The sequence below is a fragment of the Myotis daubentonii genome, chromosome X (assembly GCF_963259705.1).
Source record: "Myotis daubentonii chromosome X, mMyoDau2.1, whole genome shotgun sequence".
Classification (NCBI taxonomy): Eukaryota; Metazoa; Chordata; class Mammalia; order Chiroptera; family Vespertilionidae; genus Myotis; species Myotis daubentonii.
Window position 1 is genome coordinate 113,826,338 of NC_081861.1, and position 12,616 is coordinate 113,838,953.

General features: G+C 42.3%; 1 pseudogene; it reads left to right on the forward strand.

Moving 5' to 3' along the window:
• The first annotated feature begins 8,960 nt into the window (after positions 1–8,960).
• LOC132223650 (tryptophan--tRNA ligase, cytoplasmic-like) lies at positions 8,961–11,162 on the forward strand (annotated as a pseudogene).
• The last annotated feature ends 1,454 nt before the right edge of the window (positions 11,163–12,616 follow it).

The window sequence follows — 12,616 nt, forward strand, 5'->3', positions numbered from 1 at the left end:
TCCTATGATGAGAATGCTTGGAAATATTGAACATGTTATAAGTTCACGATGTATATATGTTTTATACTAAAGACATAAAATTCCTAGAGTAAACAAACACTGAAAAACCAAACCAAAAATGCTGCTAATTAGATTAATATATATTAATATATATGTGCATATATATGTATTACATATTTTATATATGAACCCATTTTTCACTGAACATCTGCTAATATTTTGTGGCAACTGGCTGATACTGAACACAGTCTTATAAAGTCTGGTATAAGGAATTAAAAACCTGCAAATTAAAGGGAAAATAATTTCAGGTGAGAAGGGATGCTTGTGGTACCAGCCTTCATTAGTGTGTATTTCTATCCAGGCAATTATATTTATTTTATCCCTTTTACCCTTTCATATTTCCTTTTCAGTGCAATCTGTACTAGGGATAAAGAAAAAAAAATGTCATTTACTATCCTAGAGGAAGTTACAGTGGAGCCTGGTAAAGGTGTGATGATAATAAGAAGACGTATTAGCTTAGGTTATCTTGGTAACAAATAAAAAATACTAAATCAAAGTTAATATTTGAAACGCAAGGGCAGATATACCACCAGGCTCAGAAAAGCTCTAGAAAGCAGCTGTATCATGTCCAATAATGCAGTCACTGAAATGGTTTTCAAGAAAAGGTATCTTCCAGAGCAAACATTCAAAAATCTACTCTGGAGTTTGAAAATGAACTCTGCTGCAGAATATCTATACACTTATGATACAAATGAAAGAAAATATACATAAGTAAATGCTTTGTAACTGGAATGTGCATGCCAGTCACTGGTGATTGGAAGTCACACCCCTCTCTATGGGAAAACCAGTATAAGGCTCGTTTCCATAATCACTATTTCCCAGTCCCAAGGAATAACTCCTCCCTTCCTCCAGGGTTCCAAGGAATACCTCCTCCCTCCCTTCATCCATGTTACCACTGATCATTTTCCCTCCCTAAATGCAGGGTTTCATAGAATACCCAGTCCCTCCTTCCATCCAGGGTCCCAAAGAATATATTTTCCCTTTCTCCATTAATGTCTCCAGGATTACCTCCTCCTTCCCTAAATACAGGGTCCCAAGGAATACCTCCTCCCTCTCTCAATCCAGGATTCCATGGAATACCTCCTTCCTTTCCCCATCAGGGTCACAAAGAATTCCTCCTCCCTCCATCCATGAAGGGTTCCATGGAATACCTGCCTGACTGCATCCAGGGCCCCAAAGAATAACTCCTCCCTCTCTCCATTCAGGGTCCCACAGAATACCTCCTCTCCCACACCATCCAGGGGCCCTTGGAATACCTTTTCCCTTTCTCCATTAATGGGTCCCAAGGATTACCTCCTCACTCCCTAAATCAAGGGTTCCATGGAATACCTCCTTCCTCGTTCTAAGGTTCCATGGAATACCTCCTCTCTCCATCGATTCAAGGTCCCAAGAAATACCACCTACCTCCCCCGATACAGGGACCCAAGGAATAATTCGTCCCTCCCTCCATCAGGGTCCCACAAAATAATTCCTCATACCATCAAGGGTTCCATGGAATTCCTTTTCCCTCCATAAATCCAGGGTATAATGGAATACCTCCTCCCTCCATCCATCCAGGGTCCCTTGGAATGCCTCTTCCATACCATTATCAAAGATTAAAAGGAATACCTTCTCCCTCCATCTATCCAGAAATCCAAGGAATACTTCCTCCCTCCCTCCATCAGGGACCAAGAGAATACCTTCTCCCTCCATCCAGAGTTCCATGGAATACCTCCTCCCTCCATCCCTTCAGGGTCCCAAGGAATACTATCTCCTTCATGGGATCCAGGTTCCTAAGGAATAACTCTTCCTTCCCTCCATCACTATCCCAGGGAATTCCTCCTCCTTCCATCCAGGGTCCCATAGATTACCATCTCTCTCCATTCAGTGTTTCATAGAATACCTCCCACCCTCCATCCAGAGTCCTATGGAATCCCTTCTCCCTCCCTTCATCCACGGTCCCAAAGAATAACTCTACCCTCTGTTCATCAGGGTCCCTCAGAATATATAAAACTTCCATCCGGGGTTCCAGGTTATACCTCCTCCCTCCATCAATCCATGGTTCCATAGCATCCCTACCGCCCTCCATTCAGGGTCCTTTGGAATTCCTCCTGCCTCCATCCATTCAGGGTTCCAAGGAATACCGCCTTCCGCCCTCCATCCAGGGTTCCATGGAATATCCATTCAGGGTCCCACAGAATACCACTTCCTTCCCTCCACACATCGTTCCATGGAATACCTCATTCCTCCCTCCATTCAGGTTCCCAAGGAATATTTCCTCCCTCCCTCAATCAGGGACCAAGAGAATACCTTCTCCCTGCATCCAGGGTTCCATGGAATACCTCTTCCCTCCCTCCATCCAAGGTTCCATGAATACCTCCTCTCTCCATCTGTTCAGAATCCCATGGAATACCTCTTCTCCCCACCCAGGCTTCCATGGAATACTTCCTGCCTCCATCAATCCATGGTTCCATAGCACCCTTCTAGCCCTCCATTCAGGGTCCTATAGAATCCTTCCTGCCTCCATCCATTCAGGGTTCCAAGGAATACCTCCGTTCTCCCTCCATCCAGGGTTCCATGGAATACCCATTCAGGGTTCCACAGAATGCCACTTCCCTCCCTCAAACCACGGTTCCATGGAATATCTCATTCCTCCCTCCATTCAGGTTCTCAAGGAATACCTCCTTCCCTCCCTCCATCCATGGTATGAGGGATCTGTCACCCTCTTTCCATCTAGGGTTCCATGGAATAGCTCTTCACTCCTTCCATCCATGTTCCCATGGAATACTTTTCCCTTTCTCCATTAATGGATCTGAAGGATTCATTTCTCCTTCCATAAATCCAGCGTTCCATGGAATACATCCTTCCTCCCTACATCCAGGGTTCCATTCTATACCTCCTCCTTCCCTCCATTCAGGGTTCCATGGAATACCTCCTTCCTCTAATCAGGGTCCCATGAAATACCTCCTTTCTCCCTACATCCAGGGCCCCATAGAATATTTCCTCCCTCCACCCAGGAACCCAATGAATAATTACTCTCTCCATTCAGGGTCTCAGAGAATAACTCCTCCCTCCATCCAGGGCCCCAAGGAATCCCTCCTCCTCCACCCAGGGTCCTATGGAATCCCTCCTCCCTCCTTCCATCCAGGGTCCCATGAAAAACCTCCTCCCTCCTTCCATCCAGAGTTCCATTGAATGCATCCCTCTATCAGGGTCCTAAGGAATCCCTCCTCTCTACCTCCATCCAGGGTCCCACAGAATAACTTCTCTCTGCATCCAGAGTTCCACGGAATACCTCCCTCCATCAGGGTCCTATGGAAGCCCTCCTCCATCTCTCCATCTAGGGTCCCATGGGAAACCTCCTCCCTCCCTCCATGCAGGGTCCCGCAGAATACCTTCTTTCTCCACCCAGGATTCTATGTAATACCTCCCTCCATCAGAGTCCTATGGAATCCCTCCTCCCTCCTCATCCAGGGTCCTATGGAATCCCTCCTCCCTCTTTTGTTAAGGGCCCCGAGGAAAACCTCTTCCTCCATCAGGGTCCTATGGAATCCCTCCTGTCTCCCAACATCCAGGGTCCCACGGAATACCTCCATCTCCATCCTAGGTCCTATGGAATACCTCCTCCCTCCATCCAGGGTCCCACGGAATACCCACTCCCTCAATCCAGCATCCCACAGAATCCCTCCTCCCTCCTTCCATCCAGGGCGCCGAACAAACTTAAAATGTCTAAAGGACTTCAACACAAGATGGGAAACCATAAACATCTTAGAAGAAGCCATAGTCACATAAATAACAGACATTTGTTGTAGCAATATCATTACTGACACAACTCCTAGACGCAGTGATGGCGAACCTTTTGAGCTCGGCGTGTCAGCATTTTGAAAAACCCTAACTTAACTCTGGTGCTGTGTCACATATAGAAATTTTTTGATATGTGCAACCATAGTAAAACAAAGACTTATATTTTTGATATTTATTTTAAATATTTAAATGCCATTTAACAAAGAAAAATCAACCAAAAAAATGAGTTTGCTTGTCACCTCTGACAAGCATGTCATAGGTTCACCATCACTGTCCTAGAGCAAGCAGGCTAAGGAGAAAATAAACAAATGGGACTACATCAAAATAAAAAACTTCTGCACACCAAAAGAAATCCCCAACAAAACAACAAGCAAGCCCACTGCATGGGAGAACATATTTGGCAATGTTATCTTCCGTAAGGGCTTAATCTCCAATATTTATAAGTAACTCATAAAACTTAACAAAATGAAGATAAACAATCCAATCAAAAAATGGGCAAAGGATCTAAATAGACAATTTTCAAAGGCAGACAAATAGAAGACCAGGAGACATATGAACACATGCTCAAAAACACTAATCATCTGAGAGATGCAAATCAACACAACAATGAGGTACCACCTCACACCTGTCAGACTGGATATTATAGACAAACAACACGTGCTGGAGAGGATGCAGAGAAAAAGGAACCCTGCTTCACTGCTGGTGAGAATGCAGATTGGTGCAGCCACTGTGGAAGACAATATAGTTTCCTCAAAAAATTAAAAAATGGAACTCCTACTGGATCCAGTAATCCCACTTCTAGGACTATATCCCAAGAAACCAGAAACACAATAAGAAAGGATATGTATACACCTATGTTCATAACAGCACAATTTACAATAGCTAAGGTTTGGAAACAGCCTAAGTGCCCATCAGAAAATGAGTGAATTAGAAAACTGTAGTCCATCTACACAATAGAATCCTACGCCACTATAAAAAAGACGGAATTCTTACCATTTGCAACAGCATGGATGGAATTAGAGAGCATTATGCTAAGTGAAATAAGTCAGTCGGAGAAAGATAAATATCACATGATGTCACTCATTTTTGGAATATAATGAACAACATGAACTGATGAACAAAGCTAGAAATAGAAGCCTCAAACCGACTGTCCAACCTATGAGGGAAGGCAGGGGTTGAGGGGATAAGAGATCAACCAAAGGACTTGTATGCATGCATACGAGCATAACCAATAGACACCAACTGGAAGGGGAGGTGAGGGCATGTACAGGTGGGTGGGTGTGGGTGGGGCGAGGACAAGGTGGAAAAAGGAGGCATATGAAATACTTTAATCAATAAAGAATTTAAATTAAATAAAATCAAATTACCTTTACAAAAAAGTAAATGAAGAATGGCATAGCAGCCATAAAGAACAGAATAAAAGGTTTCAAGAGTAGACTAGAAGAAGCTGAGGACCAAATCAGAGTGTTAGAAGTGAAAGTATAAATAGATGCCCAATCTGAGCAGCAACTGGAAAAAATAATTTAAAAACAGGAGGAAAGTCTATGGGAGCTTTGGGACAATTGGAAACAATACAACATGTGCATAATAGCTGTGGAAGAAGAAGAGTGGCTGAGCAAGGAATAGACACATTTTTAAAGAAATAATGGCAGGAAACTTTCCAGAGTTGGGGATGAAAAGTCACACAAAGCCAAGAAGCACAGAGAGTCCCAAGCAAGATGAACCCAAAAGAACCAAACCAAGACAGGTCGTAATTAAACTGGCAAATGTAAAAGACAAAGAATCTTAAAGGCTGCAATAGAGAGACAAAGTCACGTAAAAGGGATCTCCCATTAGACTATCAACTGATTTCTGAACAGAAACATGCCAGGCCAGAAGGGAATAGAATGAGGTATGTAAAGTGATGCAAAGCAAGGGACTGATTTGAATAATGCTCTAACCAGCAAGGCTATCATTCAACATTAAAGGTGAAATTTGGAGATTCACAGACAAAAAAACAAACAAAACAAAACAGACAAACAAAAACCCAAACAAACAAACAAAAAAACTAAGGGGATTTATTACAACCAAGACAACAATACAAGACATGCTAAAAGGGCTGTTGTAGAGAAGAAATAGAAAGGAAGGAAGAGAAAGAAAACAGGCTCAAAGAATAAAGATAGCAACAAATAAAGACCTAGCAATAATAACCATAAATGAAAGTGGATTAAATGCCCCAAAGTAAAAAAACATAGGGTAGCTGAATGGATAAGAAATCATGACATATATATATATATATATATATATATATATATATACTATCTAAAACAGACGCACTTCAGAACAATGGACTCACACAGACTGAACATGAAGAAATGGAAAAAAAAATTCTTCAGGCAAATTGAAATGAAAAAACAAAACAAAAACAAAATAACCTGTAGTAGCAATACTTATATCTGAGAAAAATACACCTCAAAGCGAAGGTCATAACAAGAGGTAATGAAAGCCACTTCATAATACTAAGGGGATTGATACAACAAAAGGTTTTAACTCTGGTAAACATATGTGTACCCAATACAGGAACATCCAAATACATAAAAAAAAACCTTCTGGAAGATATCAAGGGAGAGATCACCAGCAACACTATCACAGTAGGAGACTTTAATACACTATTGACAACAATGGAAAAATTAATCAGAAAACCTGAATAGATGAATAACTATGATGAATTCAAAGAAGTCATAAAAACAATTCGCAGCAAACAAACTCTCTGGACGAGATGGCTTCACAGAGAAATTTTACCAAACTTGAAAGAATTAACACCTATCCTCCTCAAACTATTCTAAAAAATTCAGAAAAAAGGAACACTTCTAAGCTCTTTCATTGAGGCTAGCATTACTCTATTCCAAAAACCAGATAAAGACAGTAGAAAGAAAGAGAATTACAAGACAATATCCCTGATGAACATAGTGACTAAAATCCTCAACAAAATTCTAGAAACTCGGATCCAGATATACATTAGAAATATCATACACCATAACCAATTGGTATTTATTCCAGGGATGCAAGGCCAGTGCAATATCCACAAATCAATAAATGTGATACATCACATAAACAAGCTGAAAGATAAAAACCACATGATCTTATGAATAGATGAAGAGAAAGCATTTGACAAAATCCAATGGGACAAAAATCCCTTTTTTGATAAAAACTCTCAACAAAGTGGGAGTAGAGGGGTCATACCTCAACATAATAAAAGCCTTTTATTAAAAACCTACAGGCACCATCATACTCAGTGGACAAAACTTAAATCATTTCAAATAGGGACAAGAACAAGACAGGAATGTTCACTTTCACCACTTCTGTTCTACATAGTGCTAGAAGTACTAGCTGTTGCAATCAGACAACAAGAAGAAATGAAAGGCATTCAAATTGGAAAGGAGGAAGTAAAACTGTCACTATTCCCTGATAACATGATACTATACAAAGGAAACCCTAAAGACTCCATCAGAAAACTACTAGATTTAACAAATGAATTTGGCAAAGTAGCAGGATATAAAATTAACCAGAAATCTATGGCATTTTTATACACCAGTATTGGACTCTCAGAAAGGGAAACCAAACAAACCACCACATTTACCATTGCAAAAAAAAAAAATTAGATACTTAAGAATAAACTTAACCAAGCAGTAGAAAACCTGTACTAGAAAAACTACAAGACATTGAAAATGGAGATAGAGGAAGAAACGAGCAAGTGGAAGAATATACCATGTTCGTGGATTGGTAGAATCAACATCATCACAATGTCCATAGTACCCAGGCAGTCTACAGATTCAAAGCAATACCCATTAAAATACCAACAACAGACATATACACCAATGGAACAGAAAAGAGAACCCAGAAATCGACACAAGTCATTATGTTCAATATATGACAAGGGAGGCAAGAGCAAACAATGGAGTCAAGATAGTCTATTAAATAAATGGTGTTGGGAAAATTGGACAGAAACATGCAAAAAATGAACCTAGAACACCAAGTTACACCACGCACAAAAATAAACTCAAGATGCATGAAGGACTTAAATATAAGATGGAAACCATAAAAATCCTAGAAGAATCCACAGGCAGCAAAATCTCAGACATTTCTTGTAGCAATATTTTTATGGATACTTCTCTTGGACAATGGAAATTAAGGAGAAAATAAATGGGACTACATCCAAATGAAAAGCTTCTGCAAGCAAATGAAACCATCAATAAAATAAAAATAGTGCCCACTCCATGGGAAAACATATTTGCCAACAATACATCTGGCAAGGAGTTAACCTCCAAAATCTACAGGGAACTCATACATGTTAATAAAGGAAGATAAACAGTCCAATAAAAAATGGGCCAAGTATCTAAATAGACACTTCTCCAAAATGGACATACAGAAGGCCAAATGGCATATGAAAAAGTGCTCAAAGTCACTGATTCTTCAAGAGGTGCAAATTAAAAGGACAGTGAGGTGTCACCTCACACCTGTTAGAATGGCATTCATCAATAAATCAACAAATGACAAGTGTTGTTGAAGATATGGAAAAAAGGGAACCCTGGTGCACTGCTGGTGGGAATGCAGACTGGTGCAGCCACTGTGGAAAACAGTTTGGAGTTTCATCAAAAAATTAAACATGGAACTACCATTTGACCCAGTGATTCCACTTCTAGGACTATATCCCAAGAAATCAGAAACACCAATCAGAAAGAATATATGCACCGCTATGTTCATAGCAGCACAATTTACAATAGCTAAGATTTGGAAACAGCCTAAGTGCCCATCAGCAGATGAATGGATTAAAAAATGGTGGTACAACTATTCAATGGAATACTATGCAGCTGAAAAAAGAAAGAACTCTGACCATTTGCAACAGCATGGGTGGACCTAGAGCACAATATGCTAAGTGAAATAAGCCAGTGGGAGAAAGATCAATATCATATGATCTCACTCATATGTGAAATATAACTAAGACCATAAAGTGATGAAAAAATAGACCTAGAGACATAGAGTCATGGATCACACTGGCAACCGTCAGAGGCAAAGCAGGAGAGCGTAGTGGGGGGAAGAATTCAACCAACAAAGTCATGTGAGTATATGCATAACCCATGGACACAGACAATGGGGTGGTGAAGGTTTTGAGGGTAAAGTGCTGGGAGAGGGGTAAAAAAAATATAAAAAATGGACATGTATAATACTTTCAGCATTAAAAAGAAAAGAAAAAAGCCAGCTCTAACAGGTTTGGCTCAGTTGTCTGAGCATTGGCCTGCAGATTGAAGGGTCCCAGGTTTGATTCTGGTCAAGGGCAAATGCCCAGGTTTTGGGCTCAATCCCTACTAGGGGGTGTGCAGGAGGCACATGATCTATGATTCTCATCATTGATGTTTTCATCTCACTCCATCTCCTTCCCTCTCTGAAATGAATAAAAATACTTTTTTAAAAAAGCCAAAGCTGTCTTTGGAAATTCAGGTTCCTGTGACCCCAGAACTCAACTTTCACAACATTGCCTTAGTACACAATACCCACAGGGCACTTGGAGTCTGCCTTTCTTCCCATCAGGACAAATGAAAACTCAGTTCTCATACTGAGGCTGAAGATGTGAGATGGGGAGTGAGTGGGTCTGTTAAATGGAGGCCAGCTTGCAGTGTAGGGTGGCTAATGACCAGCTAATGATGCAATGACCAGCTAATAATTTGGATTTAGAGTGGGTCATTGGTCTCTGCACCCACCCTCCCCCAAACCACACACTCACAGCCAACTCCTGCTTGGACTGTCTCATGAGGAATTGGTGAAGAGACTCAAGTGTTTGTGAGAAAATGGTTGATTTCTAAGAAATCCTTACTGCAAATAGCTGCAGGGTGGGGTAAACAGGAAGAATAGAGTAGAAAGGGGCTTAAAAAAAGGAAACAGTAAGAGGGGGAAGACTATAAAAGAAGAGCCCAGCTGCACAGAGATCTCAGCTACTCCACTGGCCACCTCTTCAGTGTCCCCTGCAGCCCAGGATGAAATTGATTCTGCAGTGAAGAGGCTGTTATTGCTAAAAATGAGCTACAAAGTGACAACCGGGGAGAACTACAGGGCCGACTGCCTTCCAGAGAACCTTGCACCTGGGTTAGTTGCCCAGGTGCCATGGAAGTTGAAGTGCATTTTGTGGACCCCCGAACTGTACAGAGGAACAGTGCAAAAGGCAGTGACTATGACAAGCTCATTGTTCTGTTTGGAAGCAGTGACATTGACCAAGAGCTGATAAACAGAATAGAGAGAGCCAGGGACCAGAGACCGCACCGCTTCCTGCACAGATGCACATTCTTCTCACACAGAGACATGAACCAAGTCCTCGATGCCTATGAAAACAAGAAGCTGTTTCACTTGTATGTGGGCAGGGGCCCTTCTTCCAAAGCCATGCATGTAGGCCACCACATCCTGCTCATTTTCACAAAGTGGCTGCAGGACATGTTGAATGTGCTCTTGCTCATCCAGATGGCAGATGAGTAGAAGTACCTGTGGAAGACCTGACCCTGGACCAGGCCTATGGCTATGCTGTGGAAAACGCCAAGGACATCACCTGCGGCTTTCACATCAACAAGCCCATCTTCTCTGACCTCGACTACATGTCCCTGAGCCCAGACTTCTACAAGAACATGGTGAAGATTCAGAAACATGTGAAATTCAACCAAATGAAGGCATTTTTTGCATCGTCAACAGTGACTGCAAGGGGAAGATCAGCTTTCCTGCCATCCAGGCTGCTCCCTCCTCAGCAAGTCATTCCCACAGATCTTTGGGGGCGAGAAGGACGTTCAGGGCCTCATCCCCTGTGCCATCAACCAGGATCCTTACTTCAGGATGACAAGAGATTTCACCCCCAGGATCTTCTATCCTAAACCACCCTGCAACACTCAACTTTCTTCCCCTCCCTGCAGGGGACTCAGACTGAAAGGAGTGCCACCGACCCCAACTCCCCCATCTTCTTCACAGATACTGACAAGCAGATCAAGACCAAGGTCAAAAAGCATGCATTTTCTGGAGGGAGAGACACCATCAAGGAGCACAGACAGTTTTAGGAAAACTGCCAGGTGGACATGTCCTTCATGTACATGACCTTCTTCCTCGAGGATGAGGACAAGCTGGAGCAGATCAAGAAGGATTACAGCAGTGGAGCCATGCTGACCTGGGAGCTCAAGAAGGAGCTCGTGGAGGTCCTGCAGCCCCTCCTTGCGGAGCACCAGGCCAGGTGCAAGGAGGCCAGGGAGGAGATAGTCAAAGAGTTCTTGATCCCGCCCCACACAGAGCTGTCCTATGACTTTCAGTAGCGCCCATTTTATATCTGCACAGAAAGAACCATAATTTACCCTGAGGCTCTGTCACATGGCTTCCCATTCCTGGTGTCTGTAACTCTGTGTGTCTGTCCGTCCTGTTTCTCCCTGTGTCATCTTTTCCAAAGACACCCTGTGAGCTGCCTGCTCTGCCCCTAGGAGGACTTCCATTGGAAATCATCCCACCCCACATAGACCCTTAAACCTGATGGTTAGAGAGCCTGTAGTTTAGGTGTTCATTTCAGGAAGTTTAATGGTCACAGGCCTATTTAACCCCATCCTCCCCCCGCCAAAAAAAACAAACAAACAGAAATGCTGGATGTGCTTTTGACTGAGAGATCTCCCAGCTTGAAAGCTGCTTTTCACACTGAGTATTGGCCCCAGGTGGCCCCTTTTATTAAGTTGAGTCTGTGGGAGAAACTTTCCAGCTCACTTCCTGAAATCCAGACCTCATGTGTTCCCCTGGAACCTCTGCCCTTCCCAGAGCCTCCCCATGCTGCTTCCAGGGACTGGCCCTGAGCACAGGCGCTGTGCCCCCACCCTGTGGCAGCTGAGGGGAATGGGTGTCCTTTGTAGAAACCTTTGACCTGACACTTGATTGGCTGTGAGGCATTGCAAGGAGCAGTGCCCTGCTGGTGTCCGGGGCTGTAGAGAGCAAGCAGCAGCCCCAGGCACCAAGGGAAACATTCAGTCTTGTGCCCTGGGTAGTCTGGGAAAGCAGAAGAATATCCCAGGAAATCCCTCCATGGAGGTGCAGGGTCCACTCCTGAGCACAATACCCTAAATAAACTTCATTTGGTCCCACGGGGGTGGGTGTAGGGTTGGAATATATATGTGACATACAAACCACATCTCCTGGCCAACTGACCTTTGTGGACAGCCAATTGAATTAATTAGCCATTTCAGTGGGAAGAAAGTTAGTCTGTCTGTATCATGTTCAGGCTGCCCTACTTCACATTTAACAGCCACATTTTTGGAGTCATGGGAAATCTCTGTAAGACAAGTCATCACATGGAAAGAAATTACAAGAAACAGGGACTATCAGATATGATGATATACCTTAGGGATTTTTGTCCCTAAGAATATTAAAATTAAAAGCAGATTTGAAAAGTGTTCCAAAAGATCTAACTAAATAGTTAATTTTATAAAAATATTTTACTTCATTCTATTCCATAGATGAGTGTGTATTATCTTTCCTTCGGCTAAAGTGTGGCATCATTGATTTAATATATGTATGAATATATTTTTCTTCCAGATCAGGGGGGCAGTAAATTTTAAAGTAAAAATTCAGATAGGAAATATGTTAGGCTTCTAGGCCATATGATCTCTGTGACAATTCCTAAATTCTCATGTTGTAGTGCAAATGTAGCCATAGACAATTCACAAGCAATTCAAAAAATTACTTGGGCTGTGGGTTACAAGTTTTGCTTAAAAAATAATTGTCATAATTC